General features: G+C 36.7%; 1 long non-coding RNA gene across 1 annotated transcript; it reads right to left on the reverse strand.

Moving 5' to 3' along the window:
• Positions 1-4748: 4748 nt before the first annotated feature.
• Positions 4749-9185, reverse strand: LOC145783664 (uncharacterized). Its single transcript, XR_014290932.1, has 3 exons — positions 8995-9185; positions 6871-6944; positions 4749-5043 (listed from the first exon to the last, which is right to left on the reverse strand). It is a non-coding gene; the product is annotated as an uncharacterized LOC145783664 (long non-coding RNA).
• Between the last annotated feature and the right edge of the window lie 9694 nt (positions 9186-18879).

The raw sequence follows: 18879 nt of genomic DNA on the forward strand, positions 1-18879 counted from the left end.
GCTCATTCAATCAGAGTCATACTGGAATTCTGTTTTATTATAAAATTGCACAACCAAGATATAGTGTGAAACCTGCAAAGTAAGCCCAAAACGAGAAGTGCCAATTAACAAAAGCAGGCGGATGAATATTAAGCAAAAGAGAAGACCTGAGAGAAACGAAAACAAAGTACATCGTTTCAATGCAAATAAACTAAAATACATAACAATCTAGTTGCCCCAAAACTAACAATTTTTGTTATTTTGTTCTTTATGCAATTGTGGCATGTTCATTCGGGCAGTCATAAATTTGAAAATGTTTCAATCTGATTAATCCTTTTACGAAACTTTCCAAACATCAATTGCCCAAAAACTAAATTTGTTTGTTTATACTGTAGGCTACAACTGCAACAGGTTGATTTGAACAATCACAAATCATAAAATTATTCGAATCAAATTAGTCCTCAAATGAAAGTGCCTGAATTGACATAATTCAGTTGCCAAAACCTAGCAAAATGTTATCAATGTTGTTAAAATTTTATTAGCTTATGGGCAACTGAATTATCAAAGTTGTTAGCTACAAAATATGAAATTTCTTATGTTAATGTTTTTTGTGAGTTTCAAAATTTTTTATGTTTTTTTTAAATCTTTTTAAACAAAATCAATAAATTTTTGTAAATTTTGTTTAACCAATTTATCTATTTACCTAAATGTACCCTGTTTTTGTTGCTTTGGAAAGCTACTAAACAATAATTTATTTCAATCGGACTAATCTTTTCATAAAACTGCCCAATTCACCATCATATCATGATGCAGTTGCCCCAAAGTCTTGCTAATTTTATGAAATCTTTTTAAACCTAATCTTAATTTTGTGTTGTGAATTTATACCACTGTAGGTTACCATGCTGATTTTAGAAGCCATATACGAAATGACATCAAAGATCCATTCTCAATTAATCACAGATGGTGTGATTTTTTTATATACTGCACATTTATTTGTGTTTTTAATTTCACAGCTTGTGTGTTGAATAGACTTTTTTCATAAAAACAGATTAGATGAGCACATTTTTAGTGTGTATCAGTTAATTTGTGCAGAGTTGATAGTGTGAAGAGCTCAAGTTAAGCATGGCCGAGAAAATTTGTGTTACTTTTAACTTTTTCCATCTTAAGTGATTGTTTCATGCCAAACTGGTAGTTTTTGAAAGAAGCTGGTGATTTCAAAAACTTTAAGTCTTCTTTCGTATGAGACATATTTGTTTAGATTTCAGGGCAGGTCATGGAAAACCAGGTTAGTGTAGCTTCATCAATAGCTTAAATTATGTAATTCCGTATCTACCGCTCCTCAAACTCCGGCTGAGGGCCCACTCCTGTCTAAGGGCCCACGCATATTTAGTTTGTGCAGCGTTATTCGGCGTTATTTTTTTTTATGTAACATTTAGGCTAGTATGTAATTTTTTCCATTTTTGCTCAATTTTCTGCCTCGCTTTGCTCGCCCAACCAAATTTTATTCTCCTAACTAGCATATATTGGGCATGCATGGTTTTAGAAGTGGATTAAGGAAGTAAAAAGATTTTGTGTCCCACAACATGTTACAAACTAGCCTAAATTCAATATTCCGCAGTAAACACTGCTCACTAAAAATAGCATAGTTAATTAATAATTAAATTGATAAAATTCAGTGTTCATGAAGATAGGCTATGGTTTGGTTTTTGAATCTTTAACCTCGGACTGACAAAGCCTTGATAGGTTATTCCTGGTAGTTTCGCATACGTGTAGAGGCTCTTGACGCAGGGCCGGTTACCGAGATTGGCAGAGTGAAGTTTTTCCGATTGTTGAAGTGTTGTTGCCGGGGAATTATTCAATTCACTAGGTGCCGCTGAATGGAGAGCAGTTCTGAAATGCGTTGCTCAAGCGCACACCTCGAGCGTCGAACCAGCGCCGCGTGATCTTGAGCCGGGCGCGTAACCACTATGAAGCGAAAGGTGTCGCGAAAATACTATAGATGAAGGTGGGGACACATCAGATAGTTTTTTGAAGTTATAGATTGCTGAAAGGCTACACCACACTAGGCTATACAAATTTTCAAGACATAAATTATTGAAATCGGTTTGTAGTCGCGACTGAAATTGTTTTTGAAATGGTAGGTTAACTTTAATCTTAAACCAAACCTTCTACTCAAATCCTATTTTAATTTGTTGAATTTGGTTACATACATAGTGTGCACTGCACTTTGATAAGCAATAATCATTATTGTTCCAAGAAGTGACCAAAGTAACATTACATTTGTCAAAAATTTCCGGGGTGTGGGGCCCCTCACCCCCTTTTAAACTTTACTTTTTTGGACATTCAGTTTTGAATTGTCCATTTATCTTATAAATGTTGCTTTGCTTTAAACCGCTGGTCTTTCCCCAACTTGCACTTTACTTGCTGGCGAAACGTGACCTCTTTTTAGGCGATGAAAATATGGTAGGCCTACATTTGGCGCAATCAGGATGGTACAACAAAAGTTAAATATAGGCCTACTTAGTTACACGAATAAAAGCTTCCCATGTGAACCAAACAAAAAAATGATGCAGTTCAAAGTTGTTTTTTTTTTATCAAAAATGTAAAACTAATAGCAAATTTTATGACCTTTTCAGTATTGTAATTACATTCGGCCCTGGATGGGACATTGCGATTCTATGCAAACTACGACAACGATTGATTGGCTTAATAACAACAGTTACTAACTCATTGGAATTCTTAGGCCAGCGATTGATTTGTTAAAAAGCAGCAGTTAGCAATAAGCTACCAAGTTACCAACTACTTTTAACCAGGTTGTTTATGTTTTGGCAGGTTTGTTTATATAAAAGAAATTTTTTTTCAACGTCATTGATCAAAATCTTTACTTTTTCAAGTAGCCTACGGTACAAAAAGTGATCTTGATTTTGATCTTCAGGATCCCATATTTTTGGTGATCTTGTCCATCTCTGTTCTTTATAGAACTTGAAACACCAGCTACAAACAACTTTTGGCACGTTTGCCTCAGCCTATGCCTCTATAACACCTGCGTTAAGTTAATTTGTTAACATACTATATAGCTGAATGAGCAATAATTTAATTCAAGATAGGGCCTTCTGCATTTTTATCAGTGTTTGAAGAAAACGGTACCAAACTTCCACTCTATCGCCGCAAATGTAAAACTCACACGCCCACATGCATTGGCTGACACGTGACCGAGTTCCTCTTTGGATCCGCTATACTGACTTGAAAAATCTCCTGTTCTTGTGTAGATAGGCTATTATTTTTAGTTCAGCTAACAAACACGGGCAGCGTTGTGAACATACTGATAAAGAACCTTAGCAACTCGGAAGCTCTAGAATGCCTTGTTGGGTGATTTCGAGCACCGAACAGTCCGAACAAATATATCTACAGTCAACAAGATTTGTGTCGATCAGAAAACAAAGAGTGGAGCTGCAAAACGTTGGTGAAAGTTTTTAGACATCTGAAGCGTCATCTCCGATAAAAATGCCTTTGTCTTTGTCATAACATGAAATTAGACTCATTGTTAGTCTACTGTAAACGGTGAGTTTAAAGACCTAGACATGACGGAGGAATGCATTTCAACTGATCTTAGGTATTTTGACGTAAAACTGGCAACTTATGACGTGAATTGGGCTATTCAAACTATCTAAGTTATTCGCAAACAAAAACAACGTATAGCATTTACAACTATCAGTATCAACGTTGCAGTCATCTATTAGACCTACCGACCTAATCACTCCATTTGCCAATGGATATAATTAATTTGCATAAGGACCACATTTGGCTGTAAATGCGAAAAGCACTTGGGACATTGTTGTCCCCATAAAGACAAGGTCCTCGTGATTTTTGTGTTTTCGCCTCTTTGTAAATGTTGCAAAGTCGTCGTATTTTGTTCTTGCCACACTGTTAAGCAAAAAGTATATAAATTTCCACCCCTAAGGGTGGTCTCTGTTTTCCACCCTATGCTTCTGTAGGGTGGATTTTTCCACCAAAAATGGTGGATATTTCCACCCTTGAGCAATGGTGGAAATATCCACCCCCAGCAAAATCCACCCTAAACTGTGGAAATTTCCACCCTAGTCTCTGTTTTCCACCCTAGGCCCATACACTCATAGGGTGGATTTTTCCACCACAAAAAGTGTAAAATTCCGCCCTTCATCTGAGGTGGAAATTTCCACCTCAGTAGCATTTACTCTCAGGCTGTCTAAATTTCCACCCTTTAGGATGGTCCTAATTTTTACCTTATTACTTTTGCTTGAGTTGGAAATGTCCACTCTACAATTCAGACTGTTTTTTTTATCGCATTAATTCGTGTTCCTGTTTTTTTGTTGCACTTTCTGCCTCCCTATCCGTCAGGTTGCGTAAAAAGTGTTCTTTGCACAAGTGTTTTCAACCTTTCTTGAGCCACGGAACACTTTATGCATTAAAATAATGTTGCGGAACACCAAATCGGATTTTATAATATGGGCTAATCCATAATGCAATAAAATAAACAATACAACAACAGTTTATTCACTTTCAGTTTTTCTCAATGCGATATCTTGGCCTGTTTGGATGAGCACAATTGCACAAAGTTGATATACGGGCAGGAATTGCAGAAAGGCAAACGCAAAGCAGTTGTGATTTTAATTTTCGACCTGTGTTCCATAGAACGCTAGTCCATTTTAACAATTTCTTGCGGAACACCTGACGATCTTTTACGGAACGATATAGTGTACCGAGGAACACAATCATGTTAAAAATCACTGCCTTACACCAGCACTACCAAATTGTTATTCAAAACTGATTTATTAAAGCTTGCACAGGTGTGCTAATATCAACGGAAACCGGGAAATGTCACACAGGTAATTTAATAGTTGTAGCGTTTCGGCGACTTCTTGGGGAAAGTTAATATCAAATATCCAATACGTGTGCAGAAGCAGAAGCAGTGCAGTTTCAGGCTCCTCGATGTGGCATAGCAGTTGCCTTTGCACGTGTAGAGAAAATCCCTCGGATGTGCTCCAGATAAGGAGTTGTGACTTTTGTCAAGCTGAAACTGTCATCCTGTAAAACAATATGTAACATTAGCATTGATCCAACCTTATAAGAATTATAGGCCTATGGTAAAACTGATTATACTTGGAAAAGGTATAGATTTATACGATGCTAACGAATTGTGTTGTTGTGACACACTACCATCTCTATGGCACACAAATAAGCTTTACAGAGTTATTGGCAATGTAACAATTTCGCACCAATATAAAAATGGCAGGCAAATGAAATATTCAGCAGCAAAATGTGACCCTCGAAAAACTGTTTATGATCTGATTAATAAAACATTTATCCAATAAAATTCAAATTTCAATTCAATTTTGATCATCTCATCTGCATTTCATTTCACTTTTAATTTCATCTTCGATCAGGCAAAACAAAACGCTTTTTTTAAGAGCTGTAACTTTAGTTCTCATTTCGTATGTGTGCAAGATATAGCAGTTTCTCAATTGTTTAGATTAGACCATAGTTTTGTTGTTATCCTGTATATTTTTGTCTAATCTTTAGTATTTCTTATTCAAGGTACAAGGTGTTTTAAAGGCTTGATGAAGACTACTAGATGCAAATTGCATAACCGAGAACGATTGTTATGTCGTTTTTGTTTTCACAATGTTAAATGTTGTCTCGTTGCTTAGTTATGTCTATTTATGGTTAAAAAAAACTCTTTTAACATGAACACTTTGACTTTTTTGCAGAATTTGTACATAAAAAAACAAAACAAAAATTCGTCATGACACGGTTTTGTTTTCAAACGCACTTACGTTTCTAGAAAATAGGGCAAACCGAACACTTCGAATTAATCTTAAAGCTACTTGAAATTATTGGTTCGTTTCAGTTTCAATTCTTTTATTTAGTTTTGCTTCTCACCACGATTCTTGAAATTTCATTTGCTCAAACAAAATTCTTTTAAAACATCCAAAGCTTTAATGTGTCAAAACGAGAGCTGTGGAGTTGGGAGAAAAATTTACGACTTCGACTCCTCGATTTATAACTGGCTGACTCCGGCTTCAGTGTTGTAAGGTTTTTTAGGACCTCCAGATTGTTTTTTGGAGTATTCAAAAAGAATACAAAAAGAATAATAATCAGTGGTTCTATGAAACGTTGTGCGTTAAAGTTGTGTTGTTGTAAGTAATAGAAGCTTAGTCTTATATATCTAATTGCATGCAGTTTAAAATTGAAAAACATTGTTTATCGTTTTGTATGCAGCCGGAGTTGCAGTCTTGCCTGTTTTTTTTAAAAACTCCTATTCCAGAGCCCCGATAAAAACCATGCGCATTTTTGCAAGCAAAAAAATGGAAAAAAAATTCTCTCTTTTATTTGTGACGTCAGTGGACTTAGAGCCCGTGATCTCACCTCTTTTTTAACGCTCTGTCTTGGAGAGTGCACTATTGCAAAGAAAATAGAGTTGGCATTCCGCTGATATACGGTTTAACAATTTTGACCACTAGGTGCGGAATTAGCGGAATCATCATCTGTAAATGATGATGATTCCGCTGATGTACGGTTTAACAATTTTGACCACTAGGTGTGAGTAATGAGTTGTGAAGCATTTTCCGACAAATTTTGTTTCATTAAGCAAGCGCTTAATGTGAATGCGGGATATAAAATGAGATATAACTTTCACTAATATTGCAAGACAGTCATACACATTCTACGATGATCATCATTTTTCCATTTTGTTTTTATTTTGATACATTCTAATAGGTGAAGTAGTGCCTCCTACCTTACATAGTGCTTACGTGCATTATGATACGGATACTGCGAGGTAACAGCATCAAACCGTTTAAGTAAAAAATGTAATTGTAATCAATTATAGCTAGCGGTAGACTGATGACTTACAGCGCCAATTATCACAAAATGCTGTATTCCCTCTTTGAATACAAGTGGTAAGCACAGCAGAGCTCTCCAGCGATCTGCAAATACAAAATAACTATGAGCTGTGCATAATTAATAGATAAGGTAAATGTGGTGCCAAACTCAGTTACTAAGTTTTGGGAATGAGAAGATAAGGTTGTCATCACACTAGGCCTTCGGCACTAACGAAAGGAGAGTGGCCAGTTACTTTCTCTTGGCTTTGATATGTACTTAGAACAGTAGACACAACAAAACCATCGTGCAAAACATGACAAGTTGCCAGAAAATATTAAATATTCTCACGCTAAATAATTCACAATAGAATATTATCAGACAATTCTATGTAATGTAAGTTGCTTCACCTATTTAATCAAATTAAATAAAGAGTTACCGGTATGGGTTCGTGGTTTAACTGCTTCTTCTAGTCAAATGACAAAACTAGAGTCCTGTTTTTTTTTTCGGTCATTTATCGGTCATTGACCTATTTTTTAGCAAAATGTCCGAAAAAATATAGTCAATTCGGTCAATTGCGGCCGGATGTTGCAAGGTTGAGTTTCGCTGATGAACGTTGAAGAAACGTTTGTCTGTTCTAACTTTTCTCAGATAAAACACGACAACGTTTCTCAGCGAAACTTAATGTTGTAGCTAGTCAGGAAGGGCAAATTTTGGTTTGGAGCAGCTACTTGAAAGGAAATATTTTCATCAGAAAAAATGACCGAAATAAATAAAAAATGACCGAATTTTTTCAAGTCATATCGGACAAATTACCAAAAAGTCTCTGAAAGCACGCTCCATTAAGTATGAGCTGGGAAAGGCAATAATAAAAACTTTGATCCGATTCCACACGTGAGAGTATGTCTCTTTGATTTGGTTCTGCAGCCAGAACGATTGATACGAGATGTTGAACTTCGGTTTGAGTGCAAAATCGTTTTACAATGTTATTAGTTCCTCCTTAAAAATTTCATGTTCGGAACTATCACAGAATAGGTCGATTATTCAATCATAGATTTCTAACTGGAATCGAACTCCCATGTCTTTGCGTACTTCTTGAAGATGATTAGATATGCCTTTGCCACTGGTATCAAGTTGATGCAAGCTTGAGAAGTGGAAAAATTCTCGTCTAGCTAAATTTCGCTGATACAACACGAGCTTATTTCGTTACGCTGAAGGGATAAATTCAATTCATTAAATTAGGAAAATAGCCTATGTTTGACAAGTAGGCGATATCACTTTTCACAACCAGGACGTCATTTGCAAGGGCAGGATCACAACTCTGCAGAAATTCCTTGATAGTTTCAAACAGCGAATAAAATCGTGAATCAATTTCTCTGGGAAAGCCAACGTACTTCGGTGTGGAGTAGTATGCGCTCAAAAGCTTCATCATTCTCATTGCACAATCATTTGAATAAGCGTGTATTCAGAGCGTGCGCTTTAATTTTATTCACTGCTTTGATGACAGTCTTCAAAGATAGATTAAGACGAACGCTAGATCAAAATACTCTCGGATTGAAAGATCGGATTTGAGTAATCGCAGTGCTTCAAAGTAAGTCACGTGTTACGACCTCAACAAACTTGTAAGGCACTGTGAAGCGACTTTGCCAACATAATTGCTACAAAATCTGCCACAGAGCTCTTATAGTCACCGTCTTCTTTTGTATTTCCTTGAAGCGAAACATGACAAAAAATGCTTTGCTATCATCTTCTTGTAACTGCCCCGATTTACTCTCAGCGCTCCCCAATCGCCCACTTTATAGCCAGCGCCCCCTTTATGATTGCAAACGCCCACAGGGGAGCGCTGGCGCCCACTTTGGAAACCACTGGTTTAAATGGATAACTGGTCAAATGTTTTAGACCTAACCTTGACAGCATTTGGTTTTATAAGTTGTGACAAAAACAAACAGTGTAAACAAAAAATACACAGATTACAGAATATATATAATAATCTGCTACGACCTACATGTTTTTTGTTGTTACAATTTAGACTGGTGTTACAGCATATATACACAACATAAAGAATACTACTGTAGATAGACAAAAAGTCAATAACTTTGGTTTAATTAGTTTGACAATTATAGTACGGTACTAGAAAAAAGTCACAATGTTACTTACCAAACCATTTCGTGTCCAAGGTGCAGATCGCCCAAAGTAACGCAATTACGTAGTTGATTTCAATATTCTACTTCAAGGGGAAATTCATGTATATGAACAACTTAGTTCACTAGTTGTTGATAATCCACGATGAAGTCACAGCGACAAACAAAACAATACCACTATCCCCTACAGTAGGTTTCATACAAAGTTTTGCTGTGAATTAAACAAATAACATAACTTCATTTTAAATCGTGCTTTTCTCTGCATTATGACTACCTCTAGCTCTGCCATTGGAACTAAACTAAACAAAACAAGTAGCCTACTGCACATAAAAACTTGGTCAGCGAAAAGAATTTACAACGTACAAACAACGCTTTCGTTTAACACTTTAACATTTCTGAGGCATCTGTCAATCCTCGCCACACTCGACCGCACAGAGATACCAGTAAATTAGGTCAGCGTCTCTTCGTCGACGAAGCGAAAACAATTCTTTCACCATCCAATTCACGCTTCATTTATCTGACCAGCGATGCTGTCGCATACAAAATACAGCACAAACAAAATGTTAAAATATTCTACCCTCCACCCAAAATATGCTACTACGTTTAACACTTTGATTCTGCGGCCTGATCTGGCTCCCATAATCGCATAGCCAAAGGCCACAGAGAACCACTTTGGATGTCGTCAGTTTAAACTTATTTTTGTGAAAAGACTCATAATGGCGCTTGACGTTATACTCTTTAGCAGCTGAAACTGTTTTTTTTGGCAAACTAGACAGAGTGGTTTTCCTGAATTTTCTGCAAATAAATAATCTTCTTCCTCTTTATTTTAAAATGATCTTTCTTCCACCTTTCTTTTTTTTACAAGTAGTCTACTCATTATCTTGACCTTTAGGTTTTGCGAAACTGGTAAGTTTTAGGCTAGGACAACAAGGCGAGTAACTAAAAACATTGTTATGCATCACAAAGGATCGTTCACAAAGTTTTTTGTCAATTACAATAACAAAGAAACAAAAATTGAAGTGATATTGCTACATTGAAGCAAAGCTGACTATCAGTTCTCTGGGCAAAAAAAAGGAGCTCGCGGCCAAATTTGGCTCGCGGGTCTGCACTTGGACCACACTGTCATAATTGAGATTGATTAGTTGTCTACTCTATGGTACAACAAAATAACTTCTCTTTCAAGTAACCAACAAAACGTAATTTTCAGCTTTTATAACAAGAGACTAACAAGAGACTACAATACACAGATTACACCTCACACAGATGATAGACCGATGGGTAATTGGGTTTCAATAGCGTCATTCAAACCCAATTGATTTGTTTTGCTTCTGTCTATGGTACAGCAAAATTACTTCTTTACAACATGACTAATAAACGGTGACAGCTTTATTCTATCAATCCTGTGCGGTATCTAAAGGTTTGAAAAATTTGAAGAAGGGTAATAATCGGGTAGCCTACAAATTAATTGTTTTTTATTGTAGCTCCATGTCAACTATTACCATAAACTTTGAAACTACGGTGAAATCACTTCTTTTGTTGAAACCATATGACAACTTCTTTGTTCTTGTTAAAAACTATTCCTAGAAAGAAAACTTTGTCATTTTTACGTTTTTTAACGTCTGAAGACGATCAACGTAAAGGATGGATCTTGTGTCTGAGATAATAGCTGCTTTGCTTGTACTCATTGTTTTACCACTTTCAGGTAATAGTTTCTGTCCAACTGTATTTTCTTTTTGTGTCTTTTATGTTGTCTTTGTTAGTTGTTACTTACGACGTAGCAAGTAAACTGTCTGGTAGAAATAGACAATAAAAGAAGTAATCCAACCTAGCGTTATTTATAATTGTATTTTAGTGAGTATCCCACATGGTTAGTCATAAACGTGCTACAGTGCAACTGGAACGGCTTTTGCTTCTTTGTTAGACGCTGTCGTGAAAATCAATAATTTAAACAACAACAAATTTGCAAATGAGAAATTTCATATAATTTCAATAGTAGGCTGCTCTTCTCACATCGAAATATTTTCATGCGATTGTAAGGCAAAACAACACAAACAAAAAAGGCAATACTTTAGGTACTATTGATAAGGGATGCTTGTTTCCATGAAAACTAGACATTATAAGTTTCGGAAAGCATTGGCTTGTGAAAAGCAAATGCAATTTTTGTTTCAATTTGATGTTGAAAACGATAGAAACCATTGATATCCGGCCGATATAATCAGTCATTTTTGCATTGCACAACAATGTAAACCGTCATTGTTTACTGAAAATTTTAGTCATTGTTTACATTGTAACATAATGTAACAATGCCAGATTTTCCAACCAGTAAAATATGGGCTTCTAGCATCGAAGATTTCAGAAGTAAAGCACGATGTAAGATTCGCACGTAAAGCTATATAATATAATACACCAGCACACACACTACACATTGCGTTGGAGCCGGCTCATTTTTTTTCAGTGCTTTGCATAAAGTTGGATGAGCACGGTACTGTAATTAAAAGGCGGCAGGTAAAGCAAAAGGTATTTCCTTTTGGTTTTGTTTGCTTCACACAGATGCGAACATAATAGCAGCTGTCGGATTAGCGGTTTCACAAAAGATACCGGTACATTAAAATTGCAGCTGACTTACTGGTTACGTTTTCTTGTTACTCGAAACTCGAATGCCCACCGAGCAGTGAGCACCAATTAGAAGACAAAAACTTTCATATAAACATAATAGAAGCCGCCTTCGAATAGAAGCCACACAAAACGTTCAAAAAATAAAAATAAAAGTAGCCGCGGTTTCTATTCAAGAAAATACGGTACATAATTTCAACGTGTGCTTTGAGCACAAATCATCATCATCATCATTGTTTCTTCCTCGTATTGAGGGTTGAATACAATGCGCCATTGTTCTCGACCATGAGCTGTTCGTACTGCATTTTCATAACTTAGTTTTGTCCATTTTGTGATGTTTGATGTCCAAATCATTCTTGGTCTGCCTTTGTTTCTTTTACCGTTTATCTTCCCTTCTATTAATGATCTTTGTAACGAGTTTTGCCTTATTGTGTGTCCGAAATACTTCAATTTTATTCTTTTGACTATTTGTAAGAGAATTTGCTTGAATTGAATTTAGATAATACTTCATCGTTAGTGATCTTTTGATTCCATGAAATTTTTAACATTTGCCTGTATGACCAGCTGAGTACAAAGGCATATTGCATTTGAAGAAACGATGAGAAACTTTGATGAGATTATTTCATTTTTTGGAATATCCCGTTCCTCTGATGTCGTCAACACATATGGCACAACGCTTTTTGAATGGCTGTGGCTGATAATTTGGTTGTGGTTGTATTGTAGGCTACTAGCAGTAGGCTACTTCTCCCCAGGAATCCCATTATTGACTTGCGTAGGTGATTATTGAGTTGAGGAGTGTCGTCGAGACGGTGCACCGCGGCTCCTGCGTAGCCTACGCCACATGGCATCGTCATAAGAAGCACCACTTCAAACGCACGGAAATCTCCAAGTAAAAGCACAATAAAAAATTATAAGCCACATTTGAAACATATTAGAAATACCAGTTGTCAACAGTGTAATTTCGGTGAAAATCAACAAAGCAATTTTTGTCCTTGGTAATGCAAAATGCACTTTGCATTTTTCGCAGTAAAACGCAGGGGCTGCCTTACAATTGGGGTTCTTGCATCTTCCTCTTGTCGTCACTACTGGAAAGTGATGGTACCCATCAGTTCGGATTTCAACAGGAGGTATTGCTTTGGTAGCAGCACCTAATTTCTTTTTTTATGAATTGTGAAGTCGTTGTCTGTGATAGCAGCTCTCTTTTACGAGGTGTCGTAGGTTTTCCTTCAAGAGGCAGAGCTTCAGCAATACAAAGCTTGAATTCTTGAAGCATCATTGTTTTCTCAGAACCACTGACAGCGAAAGAGTCCTTTCTATACAACAGCCAGCAGATTATTATAGTTAGATCTAAAAAATGATTTATTTTGATTCGATATAGAGCCATGAGAGAGTCCATGAGATCAACGCCTCCCATAAACTGATTGTACTCCTTCACAATTGCAGGGTAAGGTACCGTTTTAGAACATTTTTTCTTTTTGTCAAACCGTTTACACTCTCCCATTGGTTGAGCAGCAGCAAAGGTGGACAATAAAGCGACAGATCTGTTGCCCATCCATTTTACCGCACGCACTTCCGTGCCATCAACCACAACTTTCTTTTCATCATGAGCACCTCTTTTGTCACCGGAAAATGTGATCCCTGGTAGCCGATTAACTGCCACAGTCCCTAAACAGTGTATTTTTGATTTTTCCAGATGGTTTAGAAGAGGAATAGATGTAAACCATCTGTCAAAGTAAAGCAAATGGTCAAGACCCCTTGAAACAGATCTGCATAAATTTATTACCACATTGGAGCTGGCTCCAAAGTCTGGCTGATCAGGCAATGATTCGATTTTTTCTGAATACACAAAGAAATCGTGTACAAATCCAATTTTTCGACTATACAGTACCTACCAAAGCTGTTCTGCAGGATGTTGTTCCTCTTGGACGTCTGATTGCTTGTTAGGTGGTTAATATCTTTATCAATGCTTGAAAAAAGAAATGGGCCAACTGCGAAGTATAGGCTACTGCTGAAAATTGAATGAGTCTGTTCACCAGGCATTTAGTTAAATAACATGATGCGTTCTAGTGGTGCAAATTAAGATAAACTATCACACGATGTATAAAGTGACAATCTGCTTTTCTTCCGACGTTTCGTCAATCAGACACGACTGGCTTCTTCAAGGAGCGAGACCAGGTAGTGGCTACCTGTCTAACACGGCAAAACACAGGACCATGTTGCTGAAATCAACTATACATGCAAGAAATATATATAGGATCTGTATTTGCATATTGTGTGAAAATGTTATCTAGAATTTTAAGTCGAGTAAAAACACAAGATTGTCGTTAGACTAGATAGCCACAACATCAAAATTTACCGTAGGCTATTTCTGCATTGCAACGCATATACTAAAAGTAAAATCATGTCAATCATACACAAGATGCAACCATTGCCTTTAAGGCTACATTTTTACACTTCTAAAGACATACAGTCACCAAACTAAGTAGGCCTAAGCATTGAGAAAGCTGTTACTGTTGACATAGAAGTGAAAAGGCTTGTGAAGTTTCATTATTTTTTTTTTATCAACGCTTTACTGATTTGTGTTTGAAACCGATTAGTTTTGCTCAGGAGACATGACAATGATGACAGATCTGTCATATACTCTCCAGAAAGCGGTTGTGAACGCTTAGGTAATGATAAAGGTGTAACAGAGGATACTAGACAAGAACTTGCACTTTTCGATGACAGCATTGTCAGCACCGATATTATCTGAAATAGCCTTCAACTCCGACTGAAGTTGCTGAAGGATTATTTTTTCTGGCGATAACGGACGAAGTATTATTAGCAACCCGCCAACCCCACCATCGATGTTAAGTTTAAAAGACTCCAAAAATGTCTATGACAGTGGTTCTCAAACGTTTTTTTGTTGCGACGCCTCTGGATAAGTTTTCTGGACTTGCGGCGTACAAGCAAATAAAAGCTAACGAGAAAACTTATTTTTGAAGTTGTGTTTATTGATACAACAACATAAAGCAATGCATATTATTCAATGTGACTTGTTGGCTGGTTTGTTTTTACAAAGTTCATTGAATCTTGGGAGAATGTTTGAAATTGCCATTCGCATTTCTCTTTCGGTGTTTATTCGTGATCGATATTTGGTTTTCATCACCACCAAGACAGAAAATCCTGCTTCACATAAATACGACATGGCGAATGGGATAATAGTTCGTAGTGCTTTCTTCACCAAAGCTGGATAATCGTCATACATTGAAAATCAATGCCTCCCATAAACTGATTGTACTCCTTCACAATCACCGTTTGCAATCTCCTATTGATTGAGCAGAGGCAAAGGTGGACAATGAAATGACAGATCTGTTGCCCATCCATTTTACCGCACGCACTTCCGTGCCATCAACCACAACTTTCTTTTCTTCATGAGCACCCCTTCCAGACTTCAAAAGATTTTGTCACCGGAAAATGTGATCCACGCCGATTAACTGCCACAAGTCCCTAAACAGTGTATTTTTGATTTTTCCAGATGGGTCACAAGAGGAATAGATGTAAACCATCTGTCAAAGTAAAGCAAATGGTCAAGACCTCTTGAAACAGATCTGCATAAATTTATTACCACATTGGAGCTGGCTCCAAAGTCTGGCTGATCAGGCAATGATTCGATTTTTCCTGAATACACAAAGAAATTGTGTACAAAACCAATTTTTCGACTATACAGTAGCTACCAAAGCTGTTCTGCAGGATATTGTTCCTCTTGGACGTCTGATTGCTTGTTGTGGTTAATATCTTTATCAATGCTTGAAAAAAGAAATGGTCCAACTGCGAAGTATAGGCTGCTGTTGAAAATTGAATGAGTCTGTTCACCAGGCATTTAGTTAAATAACATGATGCGTTCTAGTGGTGCAAATTAGGATAAACTACCACACGATGACGATGTATAAAGTGACAATCTGCTTTTCTTCCGACGTTTCGTCAATCAGACACGACTGACTTCTTTAGGGAGCGAGACCAGGTAGTGGCTACCTGTCTAACATGGCAAAACACAGGACCATGTTGCTGAAATCAACTAAACACGCAAGAAATATATATAGGATACTGTGCAGTATTTGCATATTGTGTGAAAATGTTATCTAAAATTTTAAGTCGAGTAAAAACACAAGATTGTCCTTAGACTAGATAGCCACGACCTCAACTCTGCATTGCAATGTATATACCAAAATCATGTCAATCATACACAAGATGCAACCATTGCCTTTGAGGCTACATTTTTACACTTCTAAAGACATACAGTCACCAAACTAAGTAGACCTAAGCATTGAGAAAGCTGTTACTGTTGACACAGAAGTGAAAAGGCTTATGAAATTTCATTATTTTTTTTATCAACGCTTTACTGATTTGTGTTTGAAACCGATTAGTTTTGCCCAGGAGACATGACAGATCTGTCATATACTCTCCAGAAAACGGTTGTGAACGCTTAGGTAATGATAAAGGTGTAACAGAGGATACTAGACAAGAACTTGCACTTTTCGATGACAGCATTGTCAGCACCGATATTATCTGGAATAGCCTTCAACTCCGACTGAAATTGCTGAAGGATTATTTTTTCTGGCGATAACGGACGAAGTATTATTAGCAACCGCCAACCCCTCCTTCGATGGAAAACACGTTTTCAAAAATATTTCAACAAAGTTTATACTGGTTTGGTCTGTGATGAAAGTAAAGATGAGGATCGGATCCAACGCTTAGATTCATGAATTATAAGCAATGGGTCCATAAAGAATTTCCAGAGACAACCATGGCCATGAGACAACAAAGTCCAACTCCTAACTTTATGAAAGATATGTGTAACAAGCTTATTGCATGTTGACAATAGCATTGACAGGGGGGTCCAGAAAATACTGTTGGACGCCCGAGATGATTTTAGGGGCCTGTAACCTACCTAAGGGCCTGAGAACTTGAAGAAACCACCGAGATTTGTTCGGATACAGTGCATTTTGTTTCTTAGAAGTGTCCTGATTTGGGGATTAAGGATCTCATTGGTACCAGGCCTCAATTATCCTCTCAACGGCCCTGCAGTTGATGTCAGTTTTTGTTTTATTTCTACTTTTTGTTTTGCATGCGATGTGTTGTTCTGTCGCAGGCTATTACTTATATTTGTGAATGCAGTTATACAAATATTATCCAATACTACCTATATAATGCAATATTACCTATATTAGCTTCACAATTTGTTGTTTGTAAGCTAACTGGGGCTATTAGAAACAAAACTACAACATTTCAAGAAACGTTAGATCAAGCAAAATTTGTTTCCTCTCCCCTACTATATTATGTACGAAAAACGCAAACAAGTCCAACCAAGCTATTTCGTTTTGTCAAGTTATCAGTTCGAAACGATAATGCAAATCATGAGAAAGGTCTGAAAATTACGAAATCGTTGTAAATTGTGATTTGTTGTTTTTGGAGACCCCTGATGTCGAAGTAAGTAAAAACAACTGAACAGAACTGAAGTTAAGACAACAGCCTTCCAAGCCATCTGTGATTACCAGCTAGCTCAATACGACGATACAATTAAAACACGTTATAAAACGTAATTACTTTGTATACGAGCCTTACTCTGTATACGAGCGAACAGAAAATAAGGAAAAGCAGAAAGCAAAAGAGATTATAATGATCACGCCCCAGATAGCAAAATCCGTCGTTTTTACATTCCACGTTTACAGACTTTGAATCAATGTAAAAACGACGGATTTTGCTGTCTGGGGCAAGAGCTGTTTCGGCGGAAAGCTGATAAATCGATTCGCTCCGGGAGGGTTCTCAGTGTGTTATGAAAACAATGAATTAGCTAAAATGATTACAAAGTCTACCAATCCTTTGTAAAAACATGAAAAGAATCCAGTAGTCAAATATCGAAAAAGAAATGAGGTCCACTTTTGAATGAAAAGTAGGGTAGGAGGTATTATTAAAGTTAATCGTGACGCTGTTGGCATGCTTTGTAGGATTTCGTCTCATTGAAAACTTAATCGTTATTCCTTTTTTCGAAATTTCATTTCGTTTTAGAAGAATGTCGTTTTCAGGTATTCTGAAAATACTCTGTTCAAAATCAATTCTTTGAAGCGATGTTTATCAAAATGTTGATGGTTCAAATCAAAATTTTCATGTTGCAGATAGAAACATTTAACTTGTAGTATTTCTCGCAACACATAAAGCTCGACTAACATAAATCTGTTTCAGTCTGATTGTATCTTATGCAGTGTGCGTGAAGAATTCAATAAGGTGATATGTCATGACCTTCTTCTTTTTGCAATTAGTAAACCTAATAAATTCTTGGGTATGGATTAACGTTTAGAGTCGTTTTTTTTTCGATTCTTTCAAATTTACGAGAGATCTCGTGTTTCGGAGTATGTAATCGCTGATCGTCATTTTGCAAATGAAAAATTGTTCGCAACATCATTCTTCATGTCGTGCATGTCCTATGGGGAAATCGTTATAACAAATGTATATTATTTTCTTTGTAAAAACTTTCTTCCCCAGTCTAAAGGTTGGAGGTCTGCTTCTTTTCATCTTTGTTGCTTGGATTAAATGTCAAGGTAAATGTTTAACAGCTGTTATGTTGTTCTGTGATAAAAATCACGGGCTCTGGGGCAAAAAAGATTACTGACAACATTTTGTAAGATTTGAGCTGATGTGTTTCAGCAGAACATGGTTTTCCATAGGGATGGTGAGCAATAGGCTTTGGTAATCAATATTTGTTTTGGTCTTGATTCTGTAATTTCAAAATTAGTCATTCGATATTTACATAAATTCACAATCCTTATATTTGTTTCTCTAAGTTCGTTTCGATCACTCCTCATTTCTAAAACTATCAAGCTGCCTAGTTTCTACAATTGTTCACAAACGTACAGTAAATTTGAGTACTGCTTAAAACAAACTTATTTTAAAAAGACATTCCAGTGAAAAAAAGTTTTTTCATGGAAAAAAATTTGTTTTGAACATTTCTCATAAATTTGTTATAGTTGAACTCGTTTGTTTGCTCCGACAATACTTTGGAAATAGTTTACCAAACTCAAATTTCTCGAAATCAAAGAGCGATGATTCAGCTGTCGGAACACGTCTTTGAGCATTGCGCTACACGAACAGCTTTCTTTAGCGGCACCAAGAGGATGAAATAATTTACAGGCAACAACACAATAAAAGTGGCAATTCATACTTTTGACCCTGGTGACGTCCTGTCTTTGTGATTGAAAATATCTGTAACTGTGAAGTACTGCTAGGAAGGAGTTTCCAACAAGTTTTCTCA

This window comes from Aplidium turbinatum, chromosome 1 (assembly GCF_918807975.1).
Source record: "Aplidium turbinatum chromosome 1, kaAplTurb1.1, whole genome shotgun sequence".
Lineage (NCBI taxonomy): Eukaryota > Metazoa > Chordata > Ascidiacea > Aplousobranchia > Polyclinidae > Aplidium > Aplidium turbinatum.